Raw genomic sequence first — 26,621 nt, 5'->3', positions numbered from 1 at the left:
TAGTTCACATCTCAAATCCATGGTAATTCTTAATAAGTCCATTTTAAGAGCGAAACGTATTTTAAGCTACCAAAATCTTTGTGGTGCTACGTTCAGTAGAAATCATATGCACTAGTGAAGAAGGAAATCAAAATCTTCTATCTGCAAAAATGTGGAGATATACCTGCAAAGCACCCTTATTCTAGTATTACCACATTGATACGCTGCCTCACTAGCAGGACTTGCAGACTCCATATATCAGTCACCCACGTGGCCCCCGACCACACAGCAAAGTCTGATCCTCTGCCCTGCAGAGAACAACAGAAGCATGAGCGTAATCAGTAATTAGGCAGCTGGGAAACAGCTCAGTAACTTCTGCAGCATCCCTCACCAAAAACCTGATTATCATTATCAGCTGGGAAACAGCTCAGTAACTTCTGCAGCAACCCTTACCAAAAAACTGATTAACTCAGCTATGGAACATACATTTTGATAGCAATATTTTCAAAATGCCAATTCTGGACTATTTAACACACTGACGTAAATTAACCATAGTCCTAAATCCTTTCAGTGTTTGAAAACTTGTATGAAAGTTAAAGCATTCTGCTGCAGTATACTTGCCATCACCAGTGCAACTACAGGACAAGACTTGGTCTTTACTCGCACTATGGAGTGAGCCCTAAAACATAAATCACCTTGGCTTAGAGGAACTTCTTCTGCATGTAAACTTGGAAATACTAAGAAATCAAGCCAGATTTAAATTGATAAAGTGAAAAGTATAGATTTTAAAAATGAAAGTTTATATTAAATGTGCAGTGTGTCTACCAACATGGCCCTTGTAGTCAGCCTTGAGGACCCATGACCAGGTGACTTCAGTAGGTTCACCTCCTTCACAACTACTGCAGCAAGGCAACATGGCTTCCCTTTGAGATGTGGCATCTCGCTTCATGCAAACCTGCAAAAGCAACCTCAAGCTGCGCACTCAAAATTAATGAACACTGAAACAGACACATCTGAAATGGCAGATTCTGTAGGAAAAGAGAGTCTCTATGTTCACTATTTAAGTGACAGCAGTGTTCATAAAATCTTGGGTATCTGATGTTTAGGCTCACCTTGAAGCACATGTTCCTCTGCCAGTACTTTTTTGCTTAAACTGATAAATTGAGAATCAATTCTGAGCTCTTCTGTCTGGGTACAACACCCCAGCTACGTCCTGAACATCAAACCAGGTCAAAACCTGGACACCGTCCCCACCTCCCATATTTAACTTCCATGGAAAGGAACTGTGAGACATCTGGAAGGAACGTGAACATGTAGGACAAGAGGTATGTTCAGGGGAAGAGGCCCGTGGACATGCCCTGCACACACGTGCCACCCAGCATAGGTGCAGCCCTGTTGTTTCTACTAACAGGCATGCACACAACCAGCCCTGATGGCTAATTCCCAAACTGTAGAGGAACCAGGCATCTCCTTGCCTGTCTCGCTCACTCACACCACCTTACCCAGCAGGTACCTGCCGGCCCTAAAAATGCAGTCAGGGCTGACGAGGATGACAAAGAAAACACCTTTTCCTCCGCTTGACTAGGAGTGCGGATTGGAAGCAGCCCTCCAGGGCAGATGCTCAAAGTACTAGGCTATACCATACGTAGAGACAGATCCTTCTCCAGCACTTCTTTTCAAAGGTTTCCACTTTTAAAAAAATAAATATTTGCAAGCTTTCTTTAAATTAAGGAAAGAGTAAAAAAGCCCGCATAGGGTACTTGGTGCGGAAATCGGGTTACTAACCCTGCTCCAGTGCAATTAAGTAATTTGCAGCAAGTAGGACATTTCAGCTGAAATAGGAAGACCCACTCAATATTCTGCTAACTGGGTTCTATCTCAGGAGGTGGGATACTTGCCACAGTTCAGGGACTGGGGATTTGATCCTGTCTCCCATTTCTCCAGTGTCTCCCACTGGCAGCTCGTTTTTGTGGGAAAGGATAAAATTTACCAGACTCTGCCATAGGAGGTCAAAAGCCCTGAAATGGTTAATGGTTGGAGTCAATGATCTTGAAGGTCTTTTCCAACCTAAATGATTCTATGGTTCTATGAAATCCTAAGTTGCCATGTTTAGACTCTTATTTATTGAGGAAAAATTTCTAAAACTGTTTACAATGAGAGATATAGTAAAGGAACATAGTATCATAGCTATAAACAGATTTTATTTGAGAAATAACAATAAACCCACAAAGAAACCAGCTGCAGTTAGACATTACCTTGCAGTTACTAACCCTGTAAAACTCCAGAAATGTTCAAATACATGAAGACCCAAAGTAAACAAATATAGCCCAGGAAAGAGGAGTAATCCCAACAATTTATGCTGTGCAAAAACCAGAAACCATAAAAAGCTACTATAAATGGAAAAAATATATCATACTTAAAATTTCCTTTCCTTCAGTCAGAGATTTAATTAGTAAGAGAAACTTTTTAAAATACTTTTTTTCAAAGTTTCAAAACAAAGCTTAATAGCATCCTTCTGAAGTTTCTTACCTGTTGTGAAAAACACATTTGAAAGAAATAGTGCACAGGTATATGGAATATTTCTTATCATACTTACCAAATTTTTACAAGCAAGAAACCAGAAAGTCACATAGATCATATATATTTAAAACTTTTCTCCCTTAGTTTAACAGATTACTCTTATCTTGTTATACAGAAAATTCTTTTTAATAAACTCCATACATGAACACAACCATTTCATCTTTAGAAATAAATATTAAAATACAGCCAAGGAACGTCTTTTACTGATATTAAGAACCTACATGACCACCTTTAATAGGCAGTACAGTAGGCACAATTAAAAAACTCTTGAGTATGCTAAACCCAGTACCATTAAAAAAATGATAATGTTCAGCCAGTGGAGTACAATAGAGTGGCCTAATTCCGACAACTGAGGACTTTGAGCCACTTTTCTGATTAGCTGTGGGGTCTTGTTTGTCAAAACTCTTTGTATTAAACAGCCTTTTCTGTAACATGAGATATTATTGCAGCAAGGTCAGCACAGCTATTTAAAAATAATTTCTACACCATAATTGCCCTGAGTTAACCATTTCTAAGCATTGAAATGTTACATACATGAAATATTGCCCATTTATTTTTTCTTAAAGAAACGCACTATAAAAGTTTTGACTATGTAAAAACAAATCAGGTCTTTTTAAAATAATAATAAAAACCCCCAACAAAACAAACCACACATGATTTACAGCAGCGTTACCAGGCACTGCAACCTTCAGAGCAACTCAGTGAATGATATAGTTTATTTTTGACTGGTACAGCTATGTTTTTCTCTAGATAAGAGAACATTTTCCCATACCGCAGGACAGTTCATTCCCCTTTTCTCCAGCCTCAAGTCTAAAGATACATGATGTTAGAAGTCAAGAAAGAAAATGAAAGGAGTGCATAACACTATGCCTTGAAGACACGTCTGTATAATTAAGACTTATTCAAGCAGATGGTTAAAAATACCAATTTTGGCACTGGAACACAATGCAATTCAGTATTATTATGATGCTGCAATCAATGATGCAGCTGTATAACCCAACACAAGTACTACGCTGTATGTGCATGGCATGATTACACATTTGTGTGTAACCCCTTGGACTACAGCAGATGTATATACTAGAGTTGTTGAGATGTTAGCTGTTAGAAGACATCGAGTATATTTTCTTCTTAATTGCTGTATTGGAAATATGTGCCCACCGAGTCCACATGCTAAAACTACTGATCTTCATAAACGGTTCACAAACTATTTATCTGAAAATGAATATCCAGTTAGTGACTTGTTAATGAGCATCCAAACTTTTAATATCCAAGTTCGATGCTCCAAGTGTGTTTTGCTATTACTGACATTTAAAGTAATGACTCTTCACTAAAACAATGTTCTTAGAAAGCTGCTTTTAATAAGTGACTGTCCAGACTCTGCATACTGAGTGGTTTTCACATATCTGAGGGCCCTGATGAAATTAGGACGACAATGGAAATTCTTCCTGGCTACAACATTTAACAAACCATAAAAACCTAATTGTCTTAAAGAAACAGAAGCTGTATCAAGTCACAATCAGTGCATTTAATCAAGTGGAAAGGAAGGCAGTGCAGGGAGGGTTGAGGCACCCCAGTTCCAAGGAAAAAAAAAAACACCAAACCAAAACCAAAACCTGGAATTGGGAGTGTAGGGACAGACACAAGAAGAGCAAGAAATGGCAAGACACAGAGAGGTAGAGGAGAAATGCAATTACTAGGAAAAGAGCAGAGAGGAAAAGGTGTTGGGAATAGAGAAGGGAGCACCAAAAAGCAGGTAGGGAAGTAGAAAATGATTACAAGGACAGAGAGGGATTAGAGGAAGAAGGAAGAGGTACTTCAAGTGCTCTTCCTCATCACCTCCCTCGCAGCTCCTATGTCCCACAGAGGGGACAAAGCCAGGGTAAGGGTGCAGTGGAAAAGGGTATTTCCCAGTGAAGCTCCTCCTGAAGCAAAGCTCCCTCCAACCCAGGCCACTTCTGGGCTGCAGTCAACAGATAACGTCCCCTGCTCTCTCCTGCAGCCTCCGCGGCCGGGGCAGGCTGTCCACCGAGCCTAGGGAGGGGGCTGGCAGCAGCGAGGAGCCGGTGCCAGTGGGGTTGTCGGGAGGAGATCACAGACGGAGGGCAGGCTTGGAGCCCCGCATGTGTTCAAGAGGAAAATGAACAGTGGAGGAAATCCAGTCAGCCAGAAACACCGGACAGTCAATCGAATGAGTGCTGAGGTTTGCTGTAGACTCCTCGGTAAATCCAGTTCTTCCTTTTAGCATCGCTTTCAGCTCCCTTTCCTGTGCTGTTGCGTGCGGAGACATGCCATAGGCTTGCCCCCGGGGAGTCCTGAACTAGGAATGCTCTTGACCCTGTCCTCACAAGTGCCTTAAGACTATTGCTTGGAAATATTGCTTAAATTATTTCTCTATTCCTATCCTCCTTTATAGTATCACACTACCTCACCTTTGCTACATATCCGTTCTCCTCTCAGACCTGTGATACACAGCCACATTAATAGGTACCCCCGCTCCTGTAAGCAAAAGAAAATCTCCAAACAGCAAATTAAATACAGGATTGAGGATGATTGCCCAAAATAACAAAGGAAATTTCTTCCAAATGCAGAAATTGGATACAGGTATCCCAAGCTTGTAGCTACTGCTTTATCCCAATAAATTGTTACTTCTTCAGAGATGAGTATCAGCAAACTTTTAAAGTAGGTGGATCTAGAGAAACTGAATTTGAACATCAGAGGGCCAAGCCGCCTAAGCCAGACAAATAACGGGATGCAGCAGCCAAGGTGCTGAGCCTCAAAAGTGAGGACATGTGGTCTCCATTTGCTCATCCGCCCACAGCTGCTGCGTAAAGGTAACTGCTCCCTGCCAGCGCGCCGTCCCCGTCACCGCTGCGGAACTGAGTCCCTCCAGCGAAGGGGATGTCCCTCACTCACTAGCACCAGCTCATCACTGATCTGGACTGGTTTCAAGACATTCTCTAAAAGCTAGTAACAAGGGAGGGCTGGCTGTGTCACCGCAGCCAGGACCAAATGCTGCTTTCATCACAAATCACGGATCCAATGCTTTCTGTTTACAAAAATGAGAATATATCTCCAAGAAAACTACAGACCTCCTGGAGCATCTGTACGAACACCAAACATTGAATCCCTTTTCTAAGATGGCAGAAATAAATCCCATACAGCATGACATCAGGAAGGTAAAAAAATGAAATGTGACTGTGAAATTAGTGGGGGTTAACTTGTGACCACAAAAACTAACACAGATCACTTAAAAGGCTTTGAATGTTCCTGGTGTCAGTCCTTGGCACAACTAAGAAAGTTTTGCTGCCTTTCATTTCATACTACAACGTATCTGGAATTTCAAGTTCCCAGTTTTCTCAGCTGACAGAAATGGCTTCTGAGATGATTTCTACCTTCTGGGAACAGATTTTTACCCTTAAATTAGCCATGTGTACTCACAGACTTAACATTTTTGTCTTGAAATAAACCAGCAGTGATAATTGTTAATTTAAGACCCCACACGATGCAAATTTATGTTCTGGAGCCAAATACGGTGACTGGAAAGATGAACATGAAACATCTTCTACTGACCTGAATTAAAACTAAGTATTAGTGAAGCATGTTGCTGATTTGATACATGACACATCAGACATTGATTACTGATTTTTTTTCTTTGCTCCAATGAAATGCAAGAAGTGCCCCACTAGTCTTTCAAGAATTGTATAACTATTGGTACAAAGTGCCACATGTATTGCTCCTGTCCCCTCCTGCCCTCTTGGGATTCAGCTGGTTTCCTTGTACTCACTAAGGATGAAGCTAATTGAGCTATGACATTCTTTCCATTATTCCTGACACTGGATTTCCCCCTTTTGTTTAGGGGCTTTAACAATGAATGAAAGATTTTAAACTTTACTGCTCATCTCCTGCTCAGACCTTGAAATCAGTCTCGGAGTGTTGTGGATGGACTCAGAGATGTTTAAGCTTTCTTCTGTGTTTGAGTGCAGTAATAATAACCAGATAAATAACAGAAAGCTCTGGAGGACTAAGGCTAGAAGCGCTCACTCGCACCAAAGGTCTCTGCTATAAAAAGCTAACGCAATCTATTGAATGGAAAGACTGTGACCAAAGTACAGGTTGGGAATAAAGGATGGGAAAAAGCCTGGAACTACTGGACTATTTCCACAAAGGATTCTGCCACGTTGACACATACACCGCTGAATGACTGAGACCAGCAAAAGCAAGCCTCAATCCTCCTTAAACAGTACTGAAGTATATATTTGCAACTAATGAATGTGCCAACCCAATCGATTAGTAAAGGTTAAGGAAGAGAAATTCACTACCAGAACACACCTCCCAGGACAGCAGAAGAGGGCATGGTAAAGTCCTTCTGGAACTGGCCGCCTTTTATCAAACCTGGGGAAAAAATGTGCATTTTAATTCAAAAAGGTACCTGTAAAAGTGCAATGCCAAACTCTCGTCCACGCTTTGAACAGGGGAATGTAATGCTCCAGGGGATTCTGAAAAAAATAAGAAAACAAAATGTGAAAAAAGGCCTTAAAAAACCCCCAACACAATAGAGCAGGAACATGGCAGGCACATACACATCAGCACTGCTGTGATGCTGGAGGTCATGGAAACAGGACGCCAAGGCTGGTCCATGCCACAAGAAGGGAGGGAAAGAAACGCCAGGCAGCCACAAGAGCAACCAGGACTATTTCACATGAAAGACGAGATAAGTGATGAAATCAACATGGCTGCACACTGGAAAAGCTATGAGCTGTGTAGTAATAACAACTAATTAAAAAGTCATTTGGGAAGCCTCAGAACACAAGCTCACATATGCTGCAGCATCCGAGGTGTGAGACAAGATGCTGCCATGCTGTGGATCAATGTATAAACGCAAACAGGGCCAAATTTCAAAATGAAATTTTAAATTCACTGATGAAGGACAACACAAAATTGTGCATTTTAAGTTCTTGTTATAGATAAACAATCTCTTCTGTTTTGGTTTTGGCTATTTCCAGATGGAGAGAAAATACTGTAAAAAAACCCCAAACCCACCACACTATTTCCATGACACAGCTTTAGTAGGGCATGGAATCGGTGTCAGCTACTTTGCAAGTAACTGAGGAAAAATATTAACAAGTAAATTTAGTGTTACTTCAGGGCAGCTGCTAGTTGATTTTGATATGAAAATATGGAATCAAGAGCGATGATCTCTTTTTAAGTGATCTCCCATATTCAGAGTTATAGTCAAAGAGGAAAAAGTTTGTGTGCTTAACTTTAAACCACCACCCCCTGGGAACTAGAGAGAGCTGACAGGTTATTTTCTAAACTAACAACAACTGCAACAAAAAACTACTGCTAAACTTTTATACGTGAATTAGGAACGAGTTATTTACTTTTCAACACCTATTTGAAGTGATTATTCATGGAAGAACTATAATGTTCAAATGGTGGCACAAAAAAAAAAGTATGAATTTTGCTATTTTTTTTATTAGCCTCTTCCCATTTTCTAAAGCACTTATTTTAGAGAATGCTTTTTTAAAGTCTGGTAGTAGTGTATTTACGAAACACTACTCCTGTCTTGCCAATCAATACATGTTTCATTTCATATGCAGTATCTTCTCCTTTTTCTCTCCAAAATTTTTAGGTACTTCTTGGGGATTTAAATCAGTTATTAAAATCCATGCAGAAAAAAACCCAAACCTTTGTATTTTGTGTCACCTGCTAAAAATATTTGTAAATATCTTCACAATACAATAAGCTGACAGAAAAGCATGTAATATGAAAATTTTGAGATTATATTCCTGTAATTAAGTATTTGCATACACAATAGTTAAGGGAAAAATAAATCAGTGTATTCATTTGGGAGGAAAATGGCTCTGCTGCAGGACACAGCCTTCATCTGCACATTTTTATATGCAGGAGGGCACTAATGCAGTATGAGAAAAAGCAGTTTTCCTAACCCTGCTATGAGGCTGGTGACACCCAGCTGAAGGGTAGAAATGCCAAATTGAGGAAGACTCTCCAGTACAATGGGTTTTTTGAGAGAGCTCCAAAACAGAGACATCATGTAAGGGCACGCAACAAAAAGTTTCCTTCTTCCCATATCAACATGTATATGCTTTCATTTTTTTATTGATACAAGTATATGGACATAAACATGCACATATATATGGTTTACTCCAATACTAGTAATTCAAATGGACTTGAGGTAGTAGCTACACACAAAAATAAAGCCCTTCAACATTTTTGCAAGACTAGAAAAGTTTCTATCATTGCCTCAAAATATATAACACTTATTTTACATCATTATTTCAAACAGCAACAGGGATCAACACATTTATGATATGACTGTCAATGTGAACCATATAGTGGAATATGTTCTTGTTTAGTGAACAGCAGTGTATACTATTTAAGAAATGTATAGCCTATTGCATCTTCTAAGTGGTAGGAGAGGCCATAGTAATAAAAAGTGCAAGTATTAATACTGGAGTAGCTCTTATACAGTGGGTCGCCATAATCCTCTGGTTCCACAACAAACATACTGCTTCAGGTCTCAAGGATTTCTCGACAGTGTATGCATTAAACTGTGAAATCACTAGGAAGGGACACATGACACGGGCTTCACTGAACTTGGATGTGGAGCCAGGGCAGCAATGACCAAGGAAGATATACAAACACCACCCAAGCAGATTAACGTTCTGCGGAGCTTTTAAGCACATTACTGGTTTCAACATTCATCCTGTGGACAAAACACCAACAACTCCATTTAGCACCCGCAAAAAGTGTACGGTGACAAAACTGTTAATGGATAAGGTTGATAGAGTAATATGGAGTCAGACCAAGTACTGTGTAAGTTCTTCAACACGACAGCACAATAGTCTCCAGTCTACGCATCTCAGACCGAGATGGGATGAACCATGAAGCACCACTGTAAACAACCATCTGTGAGGACTCAGGTGCCTCCACCAGCAGGAGAGCAAATCCTCAGGCAGGCGGCACTGGATTTTGTAGGTGCAGGATAAACAGCTCAAGGCAGAACCATACATTAATTGCACTGTTTTAAGTGGATGAACTGTTCTGGTAACAGATCTCCACTAGCACTTCATCAGTCCAACATAGTGCCCTTCAGTGACACATTTCAGAAAAACTTCTTAATCATCACAACACCCTTAACACAGTTGAAAGGGACCAGGTACACTACAGTGAATATTTGTAAACATAAACACACAACTGCAAGAAACAGTACAGAAAATGCAGAATATAGCATAAGTTTCAGTAGTAAACATAAGCGAGGCCTTATCAGGACAGCTAAAGGCACCAAATCCCCCTTTCCCAATTAATTATACTGGTTTAGTGTAAGAGGTGTCATATGAATATTTCTGAAGTTCTAATTACTCACACAGGTATAATTCTAATGTCTTTAGAAAACCTCGCCCCTTCTGCATGCACCATGCCAGACCCCTGTCACAAATTTCTGGTTCCCCCAACTATCTACCTGTATGGCCCAGCCTCAACGCAGAGCAACCCAGAAAGGCCACCACCAAGTAATGTGAGCTTTTCTTCTCCATGAGGCAGAAGGAGGATGTTAAAGAAACAGGCTCTGCTTGTCCCACATCTTCTAGGGAATTTGTAGTACAATACGTGGCCAGCCTTGGGTTGGAAGAGCCCACCTACTTGCAACTAAACCCCTACCAAATGCCTGGCCTCCAAAGAAGGCAACAGAACTTATGGCTGACAACTAATATAGTTGATTCTTTGGTGCTTTTTAATTCTTTCTTGGATTTCTTCCTGAATCTGGAGGTCCAGGATTTAATTTCTCTTGCAGATGTAGGATTCAGATGAAAATACAGCTAGGCATGTTTCTAGGCAGTTTCACATAGGATGCACAGCAGAGTTTGAAAATGTTTGCTAGCATGGACGACTATCAAGAGCTCAGTGCTTCTTTCTGGTGATGCAGACCTGCTCCCTGCAGGCAGGGTACAGTGGGGCACCCCATCAGCACGGCTGCCACAGTCTGCACTGTCAGCTCTGCACAGTTACCACTCCATTTATTTCTCACTGCCACTCTTTCTGAGATTTTTTTTTTTGTCCCTTTAAGTAACTTAACAAGGCCAGTGCTAGAAGATTTGTATCACCTCAACAGGAAAGACTGGTCTCCACAATACTTTCTTTCAGGAACAATAAGTGGTCCCACAGTACTTCTCTTAAAAATCAATAATAGATATGCTGATATAGTGCCAAAGACATGGTAGCTGACATCTCTGCAAAGAAGTGATCTGTCAGTAGCTCTTACTAGACAGGTACATGGGATGTAGTTGAATTCTGGCCTCATCATGGATCATTAAAGCAACTGTCCTTATCTTTCCAATTATTTTTAAAAAATAAAAAATGAAAGAGAGAGAAAAAAGAAAGATAAATAAAAAGACTTTAAAATATCTCCGATCTAAAACAGCACAAGGAAAGCTGATGTAAGACTTCTGAAAATCACAAATATCCATGAAACTGAGCCAGGAACACAAGCCAGTTTATGTCCTGAGCTTCAGCTGGAAGATTTAACCTCCTTTGTAAGGGTAGAAAATGCCTAACACCTAGACAGGAAGCACCCAAACCAAGATAAGAAACTCTGGACTAGACTCAGACTGTAAAAAAATAGTAATTTCTTCAATATTTTTCAAATCAAACAATTATGTGGGTGTGAACTATCACATTCTCCTTTGAACGGACATTTCTCTATAGCTTTTTTCTCTATAAAATCCCACAGCCTCATTAAATTTCTCTCCAAAAATCCTTCTGGAATGCCTAGAAAAACACTCCACAATGGCCAGGCAGCTGGCATAGGACAATTGCTCGTTATCCTAATTTCAGCTGTCTCTCTCATCTGCTCATAAAATCAAGGTCAAGTGAAAAACTTTAACAACCACTATGAGGAGATCTGGGGATCTTCAAAATAAATTTGTAGCTAGATAAATTCTAAACATTTCTACCATTTTCAGGTATGTATTTTTTTTGCTCATTTGGCAAGCAGAAGGATATGCAAACTGTTCGGGAAGGAGTGATGCTCCTTTTCAAGACTGACTGACTTAAGGACATCCAGACCCAGGCTGGGTGCTGGCAGGACCAGAGCTCTCCTTCCATCTGTAGTGCCAGGACATTCTAGTAACACGCCATGTTTAGAAGCCTCATTAAGTAATATATATCTTCCTAATGGGATTGAGACCTTTAGGACTAAGAGTCATTGAAATGCAAGAGTAACATACGAAAACAAAGATTTCCTTCTCTTTCTAGTTAGCATCCCTACTTCTTTCTGTGGGTCAGCCTTATCTCTGAAGGTACCCGATCCTTCTGAGGTCATGTACACTTCCAGTCAGTGGGGCCAGAAAACTCCACTGTGTCCCACCAGTAGTCCCTTTAGTTGGCTGCTTGTCAGTTCAGCACCCTTACTATAAAAAGCACTATGTTACGAGAAAAAACACTGTGGCACCCAGATCACCGAGTATCATGACTGATATTGCATATTCGAAATTTCAGAATCTCAGAGGAATGAATGACTAATGTGTCTGCCACGCAAGCAAGATCCCAGTGAGGACTCTAAAACAGAGAAAGAGGCCAGCGTAACATCTGGATTTCTTATTTGAGATACATCTGAAGAATGAAAGAGACATGTGGCCCTAGATACTATCAGCAGAGGGACATGTAATGAATTCTCAAAGGCATTGCCAAGGACATATCTTTTTCAGCATCTCTTAACTGAAGAGCATGGTGAGACCTGTGCTTGGGGTAAGCATACAGGCACCGTGATGAGGATTCAGGGAGTGTATGTGATTCTTCCCACTTTTACTTGCTGGAAACCAGGGAGTTTGTTTCCTGAGCTAGAACCTGCCTTTTCCTTAGATATCCACAACCTGAGAATTGCCAGAGCTTATCTCAGTCTAGACTCAGAGATCTGAATCTTAATGAAGAATAATTGAAACAAAGACTGTTTCTCCTTGCTGATGGAAACTGAAACAACAGAAAAATGGAACGAAATTATTATAAAACAAGTTTCAAGTAGGCAACATCATGTCAGCTAAAAGCATCTTGCAGTCTGGCCTTCTTATGAAAAGCTAAATATTTATACCTAAATATATTTCCCATAGCTGTTCTGCTCTTTGCATTCATCCAGGTTCAGTGAAGTCTTGACCCCAAACATTAAAACCATAGAAATACCACAACAGGAAAAGCAAAAACCACACACGCAACTTTGTTTGAACTACCTGGATGATAACAAATCTCAATCAGGATACCACACACTAACGCGTGCAGACACACAGAGAGGATGCTGTGTGCCCAAGCTGGCCAACCTGTAAATGAATGGAGAGGAAGCTCAAAGCCACAGCCCGTGCTCCACAGAGGAGCACACAGTGCATGTAACACAGCAGGTGGTTGGAACCTCAAGTTGCATGATATAGAACAGCTTACTTACAACATGTTTCCCGTGATTGAAAACAAAAATTGGAAATTGTGTTAAACACCTCCCAACCCTCTTTCTTTGTAAAAATATTCATTTCACTGCTTTTTTGGGGGAAAAAAAAAATAAATACTGTAATAGAGGGGAAACAAAAAAACCCAAACAAACCCAAGACAGTTACAGAGCTACAAAAGCTAAACGGAAATCTTTGAGAAAGAAATTCAGTTCATCACTGACCTTTGCCTGCATGAATCATGAGGAAACTTTGCTAGCTTTAGTAGTGCTAGCAAAAGGTGACTTAAAATGTTTGATTGTTTATGTAAAATACTCACATCTGGATGTGCCATTTTCTTAATCTCACTTAAAAAGTGTACCTGGTGTTTTCCACAATGGAATCTTCTGTTTCTCCACTTGCATAGCTGTGTTGGGTTTTTTGTTGTTGTTTGGGGGGGGTGGGGTGGTGGGGGTGGTGGTGTTGTGTTGGTTTTTTTTAAAAAGTCTCGCAATAATTATGATTAACAAAAAATTGCAGGTAACGTCTTATTCTGAGAGTTAATGTTGAACAGATGTTTCAGCACATCTAATTGTATTCAGTTTGCCTAATCTACCACAAAAGAAAACCAATTTTTGAAATGGATAACTGTAGCTAGAGCAGTGTAATTGGAGCGTATCTGAAGCATATTACCTTTCCCAACAGTAACTGTATATGATATAGATATAAAACCACTTTTATAAACATATACATTTTTGCATAATTTTTACAAAAAGATGAATGCAGGTACCGAAAAAGTTAGGTCTGTGTTTTTCGTGAAAACGGTTAATTAAGCCTAAATTCGGAGACTTCGTGCATACTTTCAAGAGGTACCTAGCATCCACAAGGCAAACTGTGATCATGAAGAAGTAGGTACTTGGTGTCTCTGAAGACGAGATTTAACAATTCAAACTGGAATGTACAAAGTTAAAGGCTACCTTTTGAAAAATTAGACCTCACGCACCTTTGCTACATGAAGAAGGGACCATGAAAGTTGTAAGGAATATAGTCCATTCCTCCTAATATCCCTGGTCAATCACCCTTGGCAGCAGATCATACACATCTGTTACTAACACCTCTTGGTGAAGAGGAGGAGATGAAAATAGGACTCAGCTACATATGTGCTTCTAGTACCAAAAGGGGATTCTTGCTTCCTCTCTACAAAAAAAAACCCTAGGCAGTTACCTAATTATATTTCACTGTGCATATTAAGTTTTCTGATGTCTAGCTGTTTTATGTTCAGTCCAAAATCAAAAGAGGACACACTCAGAAGTGCCCCTTTCCTTAGAAAACACCAAACCAAAAATTAAGCCAAGGTTTGTCATATGTAAGGATATCCCCTGTTTTACTTCAGTTGTTTCCTCAGTTAAACCAATGAGATCATGCACATAACTCCTAACTAGGTCACAAACTCTACCTTTCTAATATTTTATTCATGCACCTTGTAAAGAGATGCACTTTATGTCAAGTTCCAAAAGAAGCATCATGCTATGAGCAACAGCTCTTCAAGAATGCATCAATATTGTGTTAGCATTACTCTATTTTAGGGAGGGGGAGACAGATCCATTTTCTTGGTGGCCTTTTACGACAGGGTTACAGCACTGGTGGATAAGGGAAGAGCAACTGACATCATCTACCTGGACTTGTGCAAAGCATTTGATACTGTCCCACATGACATCCTTACCTCTAAATTGGAGAGATATGGATTTGACAGATGGACCACTTGGTGGATAAGGAATTGGCTGGATGGTCGCACTCAAAGAGTTGCAGTCAACGGCTCAATGTCCAAGTGGAGACCAGTAACGAGTGGCATTCCTCAGGGGTCAGTATTGGGACCGGCGCTGTTTAACACCTGTGTTGGTGACATGGCCAGTGGGATTGAGTGCACCCTCAGCAAGTTTGCTGATGACACCAAGCTCCATGGTGCAGTCAACATGCTGGAGGGAAGCGATGCCATCCAGAGGGACCTTGACAGGCTTGAGAGGTGGGCCTGTGTGAGCCTCATGAAGTTCAACAAGGCCAAGGGCAAGGTCCTGCACATGGGTCAGGCAATCCCAAGCACAAATACAGGCTGGGTGGAGAATGGATTGAGGGCAGCCCTGAGGAGAAGGACTTGGGGGTATTAGTTGACAAGAGGCTCAACATGACCTGACAATGTGTGCTTGCAGCCCAGAAAGCCAACCGTATCCTGGGCTGCATCAAGAGAAGCGTGACCAGCAGGTCAAGGGAGGTGATTCTCCCCCTCTACTCTGCTCTGGTGAGACCTCACCTGGAGTACTGCCTTCAGCTCTGGGGCGCCCAACATAAAAAGGATGTGGACCTGTTGGAGCGAGTCCAGAGGAGGGCCATGAAAATGCGCAGAGAGCTGGAGCACCTCTCCTGTGAGGACAGGCTGAGAGAGTCAGGGTTGTTCATCCTGGAGAAGAGAAGGCTCCAGGGAGACCTTATAGCAGCCTTCCAGTACCTAAAGGGGCCTACAAGAAAGATGGAGAGGGACTTTTACAAGAGCATGTAGTGATGGGACAAGGGGAAATGGCTTTAAACTGAAAGAGGGTAGATGTAGATTAGATGTCAGGAAGAAGTTCTTTACTGTGAGGGTGGTGAGGCACTGGAACAGGTTGCCCAGAGAGGTTGTGGATGCCCCATCCCTGGAAGTGTTCAAGGCCAGGTTGGATGGGGCTTTGAGCAACCTGGTCTAGTGGAAGGTGTCCACGGCAGGGGTGTTGGAACTAGAGGATCTTTAAGGTTTCTTTCAACCCAAACCATTATATGATTCTTCAGTCAGTGAGAAATAACAATATAAAATCAAGTTGTCAGTCTCTTGATCAATCAACCAGACTATTTGTTTCAACCTATAGTCAATAGTTCCTTGATGAGTCTTGTGGGTTTTCCCAGAGGAATTCTCAGAAATACCTGTAAGAAGAATATGTACTGTCCAAAGTCTAAATTAGCCACATAGAATTCATACATACCTTAGACAACATTTAATGGTCAGCACATAAAAAAAAAGTTGAAACCCACTGTTTCATATTATGTCCTCTGAAAACCATAATGCTTTTAGAATATATACACAGAATAACTGCATGTGAATTTTCAGCTAGGAGAGAATGGGTATCTTAAAAAATTACATGAGAATTCATCAGGTGCTGTAGCTCTCAGGTCATTAACCAGGAAGTTTACAATATGCCTTACCCTGTTTCTTAGGATCTCTACAAACTGATACCTTCTTTCATGCCAGTACTTGTAACATGGGATTCACTAAGATTCAAAAATTCTATTTTGAAATTTTCTTTTTTTCTCCCCTGGCTAGAAAATGTTGGATATCTGCACCACCACATTCAACACCGCTGAGAAAGAGAAGGACCTTTGCAGAGGTTAAAAGCAGACTCCAGGCACTGAGCCAGTTTCCAACTGTGCTTTGCCCTGCTAGACTGTGTTTGGATTTGCTGCGAGAGTATACAGTATCTGTATAAAGGCTCTTGAAATACTAGTGGCAACCTAATCCAAAAAAAACCCAAAACGGAAGCAGCAGAAAACTGCTTAAGCACCATTTTCCACTTTAGTCACTAACATAATATGATTTACACTAGGATTTTGGATCTGGAATCGCATCCACCTTTTGGGATTGGATGTTTGTGTTTGACAGCAGAATATTTAATTTTATACTAGACAACACGTTTTAAGTTCTTCAAGAAAAAATGTCAGGATCAAGACTTGCTGGATGGGGATAGCTGTAAGAATGGACACCACCAGAGAAAGAAACACCTGAGCTAAGAAATAACAATTGTTTTTTTCTTTTCTATTACCATATATAGAATTGGGCCACATCATAGTATATGCAACTATCTGACAACAGTTTCTGGAGATGTTACACAAAAAGATAGAAGGAAGTGAGAGCTTGAGACCAGTTGAGACAAAAAAGGGAGCCAGACTCTGGAATACAGCTGGGATGCAGCACAGAAAAAAAGAGAGCTCATCCCATAGACCTGCTGCCTGGAGTGATGCTGGCTGCCTGGCGCCAGACCCATATTGACCCATCAGAGTGAGCTAGGGGGCTGAGGCACATGGCGCAGGAGGACTGTGTTTGCTCAGCCCTGAAAAAAGAGGGTTACAGGGGGACCTACCCGCTGTCTGCAAGAGACTCTCCTCAAAAGTGCACAGAGAAGGAGGGAAGGCATTGGCCAGAGCTGCAACATGGGAAATTCCAGCTCTATACAGGTAAAAATGCCTTTTTATTGTGAAGGAGGTCAAACACTGGAACAGGAGCCCAGAGGGTCTGTGGGACCTCCACCCTTGGAGATGGAGGTCAAAACTGTCCTGTGCATGGCCTTGAGCAACCTGATCCAAAAGGATCTGGTTTGCACTGCAGGATGGACCAGGTGACCTCTGGAGGACACCTCCAACTTATATGATTATCTGATCTTACCTTGCTACCTGTTTCAGTGGTACCAAAAAACTTGTGTCTCTTTACCTCACCCTATCCTCAACAGCAAGCGATCCAGACGTGAGAGATACAGTAATAAATATTACAATGTACATGTTAAAATTCACCATAGACATTCATGTCTTTCTATCGCTCCTTTTTTCCATTCTTGAAAGACTGAGATATTTACTTTTCAGTATGCACTGGGCATTTCCTCTGCTTTTCTGCTTTTTGCATCTCTCTGATTTAGTTGTCAACAGCACACAAAACAGGATGACTTGAGGAAATCAAGAAAATATGAGGCAGGACAAAGACTACCTAGAAAAAAAATGCACGATCTCTCCTTTTTGGCAGTGAGCACCTGTAACATACGCAGTGAGGCAGTTAGTTAACAGGCAGTGCTGTGCAGGACGTCTTTGCATATTGCATTTAGGAATCAGTTCAGGAAAAGGCTGAAAAGAACAAGAGGCTGCTGATGCTGGTGTTTAACTGTCAGTAGAGGCTAAACAGGAGGCTGATGGGCTGTGCCATTCTGTGCAAGCCTGGCTGGCATGCCATTATACTGAATATGCTACAGGAGCCCCAAATATACTGTACTGGTGATACAGATATGGAGGGACACACAGGGACACGCAGGGTATGTTGGGACAGAACTAAGTGGCGGGTATAACAAACACAGGTATTTAGAAACTGTCTAATCAAAGGAGATTTTCTGATGCCACAAAACATGTACTAGGCAGGAGAACTATTGAAGGTCCCATGTAAAGTTTTGTGGTACGTATCACATCAACTGGAGCAACCTTTTGATAACAAAGACATGATCTGCTCCTTGCAGCTCATGGAAGATCACATTTAGGCAGAACTGTGCAATGAGTTTTCCAAAAGAAAATACAAGATATGCAAACAATCTTGATTTAAACTAACTGTTTGGGTCTCCCCAGTGTTTCTGTTCACAGTACAGGCAGGAACATACAAATATGTGTAGTGATATAACTCTGAGGCAGTATTCCTAGCAGACATTGAGCAACAGAGATCACCAAACTCATCTTTTCTGTTTAGTGGAAATAAATAATAGAACTATTAGAAACTGACAGAGAACAAACAAACAAAAGGAACTCAGCAAACCCACACAGAAACTGGCTAATTAAATAAACTCCCATTTTTCACAGCAAGGATGCTTGGAATCTCAAGATTGTAAAACATGCAGCTCTCTTCCCCCATGTCATTTTCCTTAAATCAGCTCTTTTTCTTCAGTATCCCAATCAAACACAAACTACATTTTAAAAACATCCATCTTGGAGATGAGCACAACTTAATAATGAAGGTACTGAAATCAAAGCACAACCCTCTGGTACTTTGTCATACGGCTCCTGGGAAACACTGCTGGGAGAAGGGAGTCATTAAGGAAGCAAGTCCTGCTCAGTGGCTGCACATCTTAAAGATGTTCAGTGCAAGATCTCAGGGTCTGGATTCACGGCTACCTTATCTGCTAATTACTAATGCATATGAAGCGAATTTTGCAATGGTAATATCAACGTGCTCACCAATGAACCCCCGAACAGCTTTATGCTGCAGGTGTTGTCAACATTGTACGTAAGCCATGGTACTACAAATGTAAAGGTTGGTGAGGTTTCCAACCAGCGTTTCTGCACCATCAACGATCTCTCCTTCAGTTCATTTTCTCATCACGTTGTCTATGCTGTCATCATCCAATGTGATAATTACAACAGTATACCAGGAATCCACCAAAAAGGAGTCCTTATGAGAGCGGAACTGTTTTAGTATTTCCTATGAAAGAATAAATGTGTACGGCTCCCACCACTGCATCTTTGTTTACAGGTTCCAAGCATTATTACCAACTCTTTTGACAAGGGTGTTGTTATTAGTATGTTTACACAATAAAAGATGATGCTAAGTATTAATAACATATATGTAATGTTTATTAATTTCATACTGACAACTTATTTGTATTTATAAGCTCTACCTCAGTTACAAAGACAGCACAGCTGCCCTCCACTAGTCACTGCAGCCACGTTGCTTTCATCCTACAATCTCTCCACCAAAGCTCACAGTAAAAAAACCCACGACTAATGTAAAATGCTTCACTTCTGAATTGCTGTTTTACAAGTTACGGGAATGCTATGGCATCCACAATGCACTAACTGCAAAGCACTAAACCTGTACTGAGTTCTCCTTCAGCAAACTGCATACCTGGTGGGGCCAAGCACCAGAGCAGCGGTAGGCAAGGGGCGGCCAGAAGCGGCGTGTCCCCTTCCCAGCCGTTTCGGCTGTCCGAGATGCTGGTGGATGGCTCACCTGTTAGACGAAAGCAGCTGAGGGTGGGATCACCTGGGAAGGGGCTGTGTTACGACAGCTCTCAGCACAGCCGAACGCTGGAGTGCTTGCTTTGCAAAGGCGCTCGCTGCTGTGACAAGTGCCGGCGCAGCTCCTGGAAAGCGGGAGCGGAGAGAGGCAGGGCAGCCCAGCCCAGCCGCAGCGGAGGGCACTGCTTGCGCTGCAGGTCAGCTCCTGTTCCTCTGTCTGACAATGGCAAACCTCTTAGTCACTTCGCAGCTCTGCGAACAGAATATTGTCTTGCAAAATTACAACGCCGTTTTAATGCTACCATTATTAGCATTGTCTTCAGACAATAAAACGTTCTGTCACAGTTGCTGTGGGATGACAGCAATGAATACACACTGAGTCACCCCACATCAATTTAAACAGCAGAGCTGTGTGAACACATGTTCTGTAGTTAAATCCATACACACACTCAAAAGCAAAAATAAGCAGACCTCCAAGAAAGAACCCACTTTCTACACAATGCAAAAGCAACCCTCTCTGCTGTGCTGCTACAACCTCAACAAACATGTGGCAAAGGGCTTAGTAAGACTACTCCTATCTTCTGATCTGGTAGTGGCCAAGTACACAAAGCCACCCCCAAAGGTTTATGTCATTAAAAATGTATGTGCCTAAACCTGGCTTTATTTGGTGACCTCCACCACACAAGCAGAGACGGTACCCGCAAGCAGGCACTTAGCGTCACGATGTTGACACAGAGAAGTTTCGGGTTCCCCTCCTCTCCCTTCAAATCTGAACAGCACCTCTCAAGAAGCAAAATCACTCAGATGTTTTCTCACTATACATAGTAACATACCCCCAAGCTACGTTCGATCCCATTCAGAGCAGGAGATACCCAGATTTCAAGTTGGAGCACGGGGAGGGTCTACTGCCCAGACATCCCCTCTTATCACAGGACTTGCTGTGCTGCCAATTCACCATGCACTGCTGATACCAATGCACATTAAAAACAAACAACTGCTCTGTGTTCAAACTTGTCCGTGTTTCTGCCCCTTAACTAAACCGTCACTAGGAACAGAAATTGCATAAAGTACAGCTTCTGTACTTTGAAATAAAACTACAGAAAGTGCAGAGGGTTAAAATGAGCATGCATTTTTTTTGTATTACACCTGTGAAACTGTCCTCCGCAGTCTTCCTCACACCAAAGCTGCACAGCTGCCTGAAGGCACATTATTTTACACTTCCTAAAACAAAACCTCCTACGTCTAATGCTTCTAACATGCAACCAAATATACTCCAACCAGGTATTATCATTATGAAAGGATTTTGCTGTCATGCACGCTCCCAATATTGAGCACTTGAACAACTGTCCTGCCTTATAGAGTATGACTTCGGTACAACATGGATTCAAAGCACATAAATTGAGGCCAGTAGAGCATTCATACCAAACTTAAGATACCTTAATTCCCTTCCTCTAGGAGAAGCCCTTACTTCTTGGGAGAACTCTTCCTCTCCAGTAATTCCTCATGGACAAGAGCTAGGGAAACAAGTCCCCAGCTGCCTGGTAGTTTTAAGCTCAAGTTCAACAACATGAATAAACAATACAACATGCGAAAATGTTCAAGTGTAGATCTGGCTATAGTAAAATAATACTAATAAAAAGCCTTGTTTTTTTCCCATAGAGGATATCTGAAGGGGACCAAGTTTCACAGGCAAATCCCTCCCTCTCTTGAAACAACGGTGTCTAATGGCAAGAAAAGCAATTTTCTTGCCTAACTGTGAGGACAGTCATGGACCATAGCTTCTTAAATATCCAGAAAGTAGGCAATACCTAAAAATCTGAAAAAAACCCCACTTTTTCCCCCCCTATTTGAACCTTTACACAAGTTTCTGCAATTGCCTACACAGAACAACATTAGACAATCAGCCAGCCCATCTTAAATCACGCTTAAGGCCACACGGGAGCCCGACAGGAGGAGCTGGCAGTTGGTCACCTTGCCAGGGACCAAGGTGACAGGAGATGCTATCCGTAGGAGCTGCTTTTATCCTACAGTAATTTCCCTTTCTTCTAGCAGGTCTCTTGTGCACCTGTGCAGGGCAAGCCCACTTATCTCTGCTGGCCCAAATCAGCACAGCGCAGTGTCCCTCCCAGTGGTTGAGTTACATACAAACTCAAAACAAGTGTGCTGTTGTCCAAAATGTAAGTTGTGTGCTAGAGGTTTCGGCTGCTGGGGCTCCCTTGGGTCTGGATGGTGTGCTTTATGTGGCAGGCAGAGGCAACAGCTTCCCCAGTTCTCTGTTCTTCACCCAACAGCAACCAAAAGCCATGCAACGCGCCCTGTGCGTGGAAACGGCCAGAAGCAGCAATGTCAGAGATGCTCAGGAAACCATGACCTGATAAAGAAGGACAGCATGCTACCATCAACCCCTGGCCCTCTGAAAGCTTGGTATACCTCGCTATGGAAACTAACCTGACTTGAAGCCCACAGAAACAGGGGAAGGAGTATGGTGGAGAGAAATTTGTAGGTCTTTGCTCCAGCGTCCCTCCCGCCCTCATGTTTATCACTCTCAAACCTATTTCGTCCCCTCAGAGGAGGCCACCGAAAGCCCGTCTGGCAGGTCACGGGTGGGCTGGCTGTCACCCTCGCACGTGATATCCCGCCCTTTTTGGATTAAACAACGGAGCCAGAAACAACTACTCTAGTAGCGAACATAACTAGTGTAAATTGCAGAGCAGCATGAGGATTGAGGGTAATTTTAATACAGTATTCCTGAGCTGAACTTTTCACTGATCTCACATCACCACCACAAAGAGAAGGGAGCGACGCTCCTGAGGAGGTTGTGACAGCAGCCCTGCAGAGCCTTGCATCAAGATCACATCACAACGGCAAAGCACAGCAAGCTGACCAGTGGCTAACTTGTCGCATTACTCGCTGCTGCTTATGTGGAATCAAGGCATAAGTTTTTAATCGTACTTCCTAACTGCATTTTCATTTTATGTTGCCAAGCAGGTGAATCTTTCAAACAATGCTACGCAAAAACTACGCAAAACCTCAAAATTTCAGGTCAGACCATTTCCTCTCCTGCTTAATCCCAGACTTTTCAAACAAGGAGAGACATGCAGTGCAGAGCCGCAGTCTTCCAGAAAAGCTAACTTTCTGGGACTTACAGCTTATGCTTTGCAGCTCATAGGGAGGCTTGTGCTCCAACCATGTGAAAACGTTATCAGTTATTATTACACTAGGTTTCATGCTAAATATTTATGCCCTTTTCTCCAGTGCCAAAAGCTCATGTTGATGCTTTAAAGTTTACTGTGCAGACATGAGTTTTGTATTTCCAAGTTCTTTTTTTTTTTTTTTCCCTTTTCTTCCCCCACCTCCTCCCTCAGACACAAATGTAAGCTTTAAGATTTATTCCAAAATTCAAGAACAATGAAATTTTGGTGAAAAAAACCATCTAAGATGACAAAATGCCCTGAGCATTAAATTATATTAAAACCACCGATTTTTTTTATTTCACACATTCAATCCTAGAGTGGTTTTTAGTAGCCTACAGAACATTAAAGCCTTGTAAAGTCAGATTTACAACAGAACTTGAAACAGCCCCATCTATAGCCTATGAAGTGCTGTTATAATACAAACTTTAAAAGTGTCAAACTTTGGTGAATTATGAAACTCAGCACTTCCCCTCTTTTTTAGCTGTATTCTTATATGGAAAGCAGTTATCAGAAAAACTGCCTAGCCTTGTGCTGTAAATATTTTATTATTTATTTATTTATCTTACAGCTGTTATGAAATTAAAAGTGACAAACCATGCACTAAATCACTGATTTTGTGAACCTTTTTTAAAGCTTGAATATCATTATGAGTTCTAGATTAAAATATGTGGATAAAAGCAAAAGGCGTAAGACAAACCAGGAATGAGTAGGTATATCAAAACCCCAGGTCTGTTGTATTATAAAACATATGGGAGGCAAAAGACAACAAGAAAAATCTGTCAAAACCCACAAATTTGGGCAGTAATGATATGAAACTTAAAATGAACAACAGTGCATGGGTTTTTTATTCCTCCTTCTTAGTTTCTCTTAGATTTCTGTATTTGCTACAGAACTTTGGGCATGGTCTTTGGGTAAAACTGTTAATTTTCTTCTCAGTAGATCAAAATAAAATTTAACAAGCATGAATTTATATATACCTGTTTTCCACAGTGCACAAAGGTGAACAACTACTGGTATTTCTGAAGAAGTTCATGTCAGTAAACGTGCAAGACCTAAATACATATGTGCTTTTCTCTTTAAGTATATAGAAGCACAATAACTTGGGGGGAAAAACCCCACAAAACTGCTAAATAAATATGTACTACATTTTCACAGTGAAGCACCAAATTACATCAATGTAGCAGACTCCACCTTTTTCACATAAGGCCATGCATGCACTGGAGGATAAATATATACCAGGCTGTTAGTGAAAATTCCTGTAAAAGTTTGTGATCTTTTTTTAGAGTATCTTACTAATCCTTCTAAAACAGCTTTGCTCCCCCCTTCCCCCCCATTTGGATTCATTTATCTTTCATTCATCATCACTAGCCACAGCAGAAAATGAGTAACTGAAATGCTAAATGTTGTCATTAATTTCAGTGTTGCATGAGAAAATTTAAAACTTGAAAAGGGATCATTGGAAATAGAAACTTTTTTTACATTACACATATATATATCTGTGTGTGTGTTTATAGTATTTTATTTATATATTTTACCCTGAAGTCCAGAAAAATCACTGCTTTCCTCCCCAGCATACTTTCCAATTCCTGCAAAGGAGGATGAAGATCCTCAGTAAAATGTCATTGTTTATAATGCAAAATACTTTATAAAGAGCGAACAGAATTTACTTCATGGCAGGGGGAGATAAGACTAAGTGACAAACGTCAGAAATACTGCCGAAGATAGAGAGCAAAACCATTCATTAAAGAAGTTCCTTAGTTTCTAGATTAAGATACCAAAGAATAAAAATAACAGAGGATCAACATCTCCACAGACTACTAGGATTTGGAGAGAGCAACAAAACAGTTCTAGACCAACTAAAACTATAGGATATCAAATCTACCCATCAAATTTTGTGAGAACCTGCAGTTTTTCCTCTGTGATGCAAATAAAATCTCCTTTCCCCCAAAAAAACTTCTCTTTCAAGACCTTTTCTGGATCAGCTCCAAGGAAAGGGAGAAGCGCAGATGAGCTAGAACAAATAACCCAACTTATTAAACCCACTGCGAGACTGGATGCATACAGAAATGAAATCTCCTATTCCCAAGCAGATAGACTAGATATGTCAGTATGTTTTTGCCATCTCTCATATGAAAATAGGTGTCAGCAAACTCCAGTATAAATTCTTGCAAGCCCCTGCAGGAATGCTGCTGTTTTCCTCTGGACTGTTCCACCAGCACAACCACCCAGAAACTTCCCATAATCAAGGAAAAGAAGGGGCGGGGAACCCACCCCAAAACCTCACTTCTGTTGTGTCCAAAACCCTTACCAAAACAACCGAAACAATTTTTCTTGTTGGTTAGACAGACCTTGCAAAAAATATTGCTGGATCATCAACACTGAACCAGGGTTTGTCCCTTGTCCAAGAGGGAATGACAGGATCCCTTCCCTGGGGTACTGGTGCCATCATGGGGGGTCAGGAAAGAAAAAGTCAGGAGCATTTTGCGGCCTGGAAATAAACCAAAACATATCTGCTTTTAACAGCAAAAGCAAAATGAGGCATGCTTCTACAAGCTGCGTCTTACTAGTCCTCAGGAAAACCTCCCTGGCTTTTTCTGTTCTGTGTTGCTTTGTGAGCAGGCATCACGATCGGCATGTGTGGGGGCTGTTGCCAAGTGCTCCTAAAACTCGCACTCCTACACCTCGGATGTGTGTGCCCATGCTCACGCACGCATAAAAGACAGTGGCAAACTGTGGCAGCCGTGACCTGGAGGAAGCACCGAGCACAGTCGGCCACCCACTGTACCAATTTATGTAGACTGCAAAGATGCTCTCCAGCATCAGTGTGGGCAACAGCAAAACACACAATAAAAAAGGAGCTTTTTCAAAAAAAAGAAAAAAAAAAGAAATAAAAAATAAATTAGAGATGTTTTGCCTTCAGGCAGCTTTTGGTTTCTCCTCCCACCCGAAGAAGCTAGTGTGTTGTTTTTGTAACCTATTATTATTGTCCACATACACAAATTTAGCAATTTCATGCCTGTTCTAGAAAATGAACAAATTGAACCACTGAAACACACCCCAGCATATGACCAAAATGCAAGCTCTTCTGCTTCGATCAAGCTTCTCAAGTACAAATTCTCTTTTTCTGCATTTCTTTCTCTCGCTTTCTCTATTTCTCTCCATTTCGTCCCAGACACCCAAAGTCCAAATTTTAGTGGAGTAAACTGGCAGAGATCTTGCTCCTCAATAAAAGCACTTCTTGGTGTGCAACTGCAGCAGACAGACAGGCTGCAGCCTGAGGATGCTGGATCAGCCATGGAGTATGGAGCATTTCAAATTTAGGTCACCCGTGCCACTCTGATCCCAGAGAACAGCGATGGCGTGTTTTTCCACACTTGGCTGTTTTCCTGCTGACCTGCATCTCAAACGAGACGACACTCCCAATGCAGTTGAAAGAACAAAGGCAGCACAGGAGATATTTAATGCTACAGATGGCAGGAAATGGCCAAAGCGATCAAGAAGAAGAATTAACTTTCCCCAAGTTTGCCGCTGGAGGCTGAAGGCGCAAACACTAAAACTGCATGAACACGCATCCTTTGGCCGTGTTCGCTGCCTGCATGACCAGGACACGAAGGGGGAACCGATGGCAGGCAGGAGTTGTCACCATGTGAGGCAA

General features: G+C 41.5%; 1 protein-coding gene across 4 annotated transcripts in view; it reads right to left on the bottom strand.

Annotated features, from left to right (window-relative positions):
* Positions 1-26,621, bottom strand: part of FAM110B (family with sequence similarity 110 member B) — a 117,256-nt gene that overhangs the window by 9,807 nt on the left and 80,828 nt on the right. For 2 of the 4 annotated variants that reach the window (XM_075023323.1, XM_075023324.1), the window contains one exon: positions 6,989-7,055. The gene's annotated coding sequence lies outside the window, so the exon portion shown is untranslated. Of the gene's footprint in view, positions 1-6,988; positions 7,056-19,764; positions 20,275-25,314; positions 25,455-26,621 lie in introns of those variants that run through there. The other 2 variants (XM_075023325.1, XM_075023326.1) reach the window with 2 other exon arrangements.

This window comes from Buteo buteo, chromosome 3 (assembly GCF_964188355.1).
Source record: "Buteo buteo chromosome 3, bButBut1.hap1.1, whole genome shotgun sequence".
Taxonomy (NCBI): domain Eukaryota; kingdom Metazoa; phylum Chordata; class Aves; order Accipitriformes; family Accipitridae; genus Buteo; species Buteo buteo.
The sequence above is the reverse complement of the archived record's forward strand: the minus strand, read 5'-3'. Positions and strand labels throughout refer to the sequence as shown.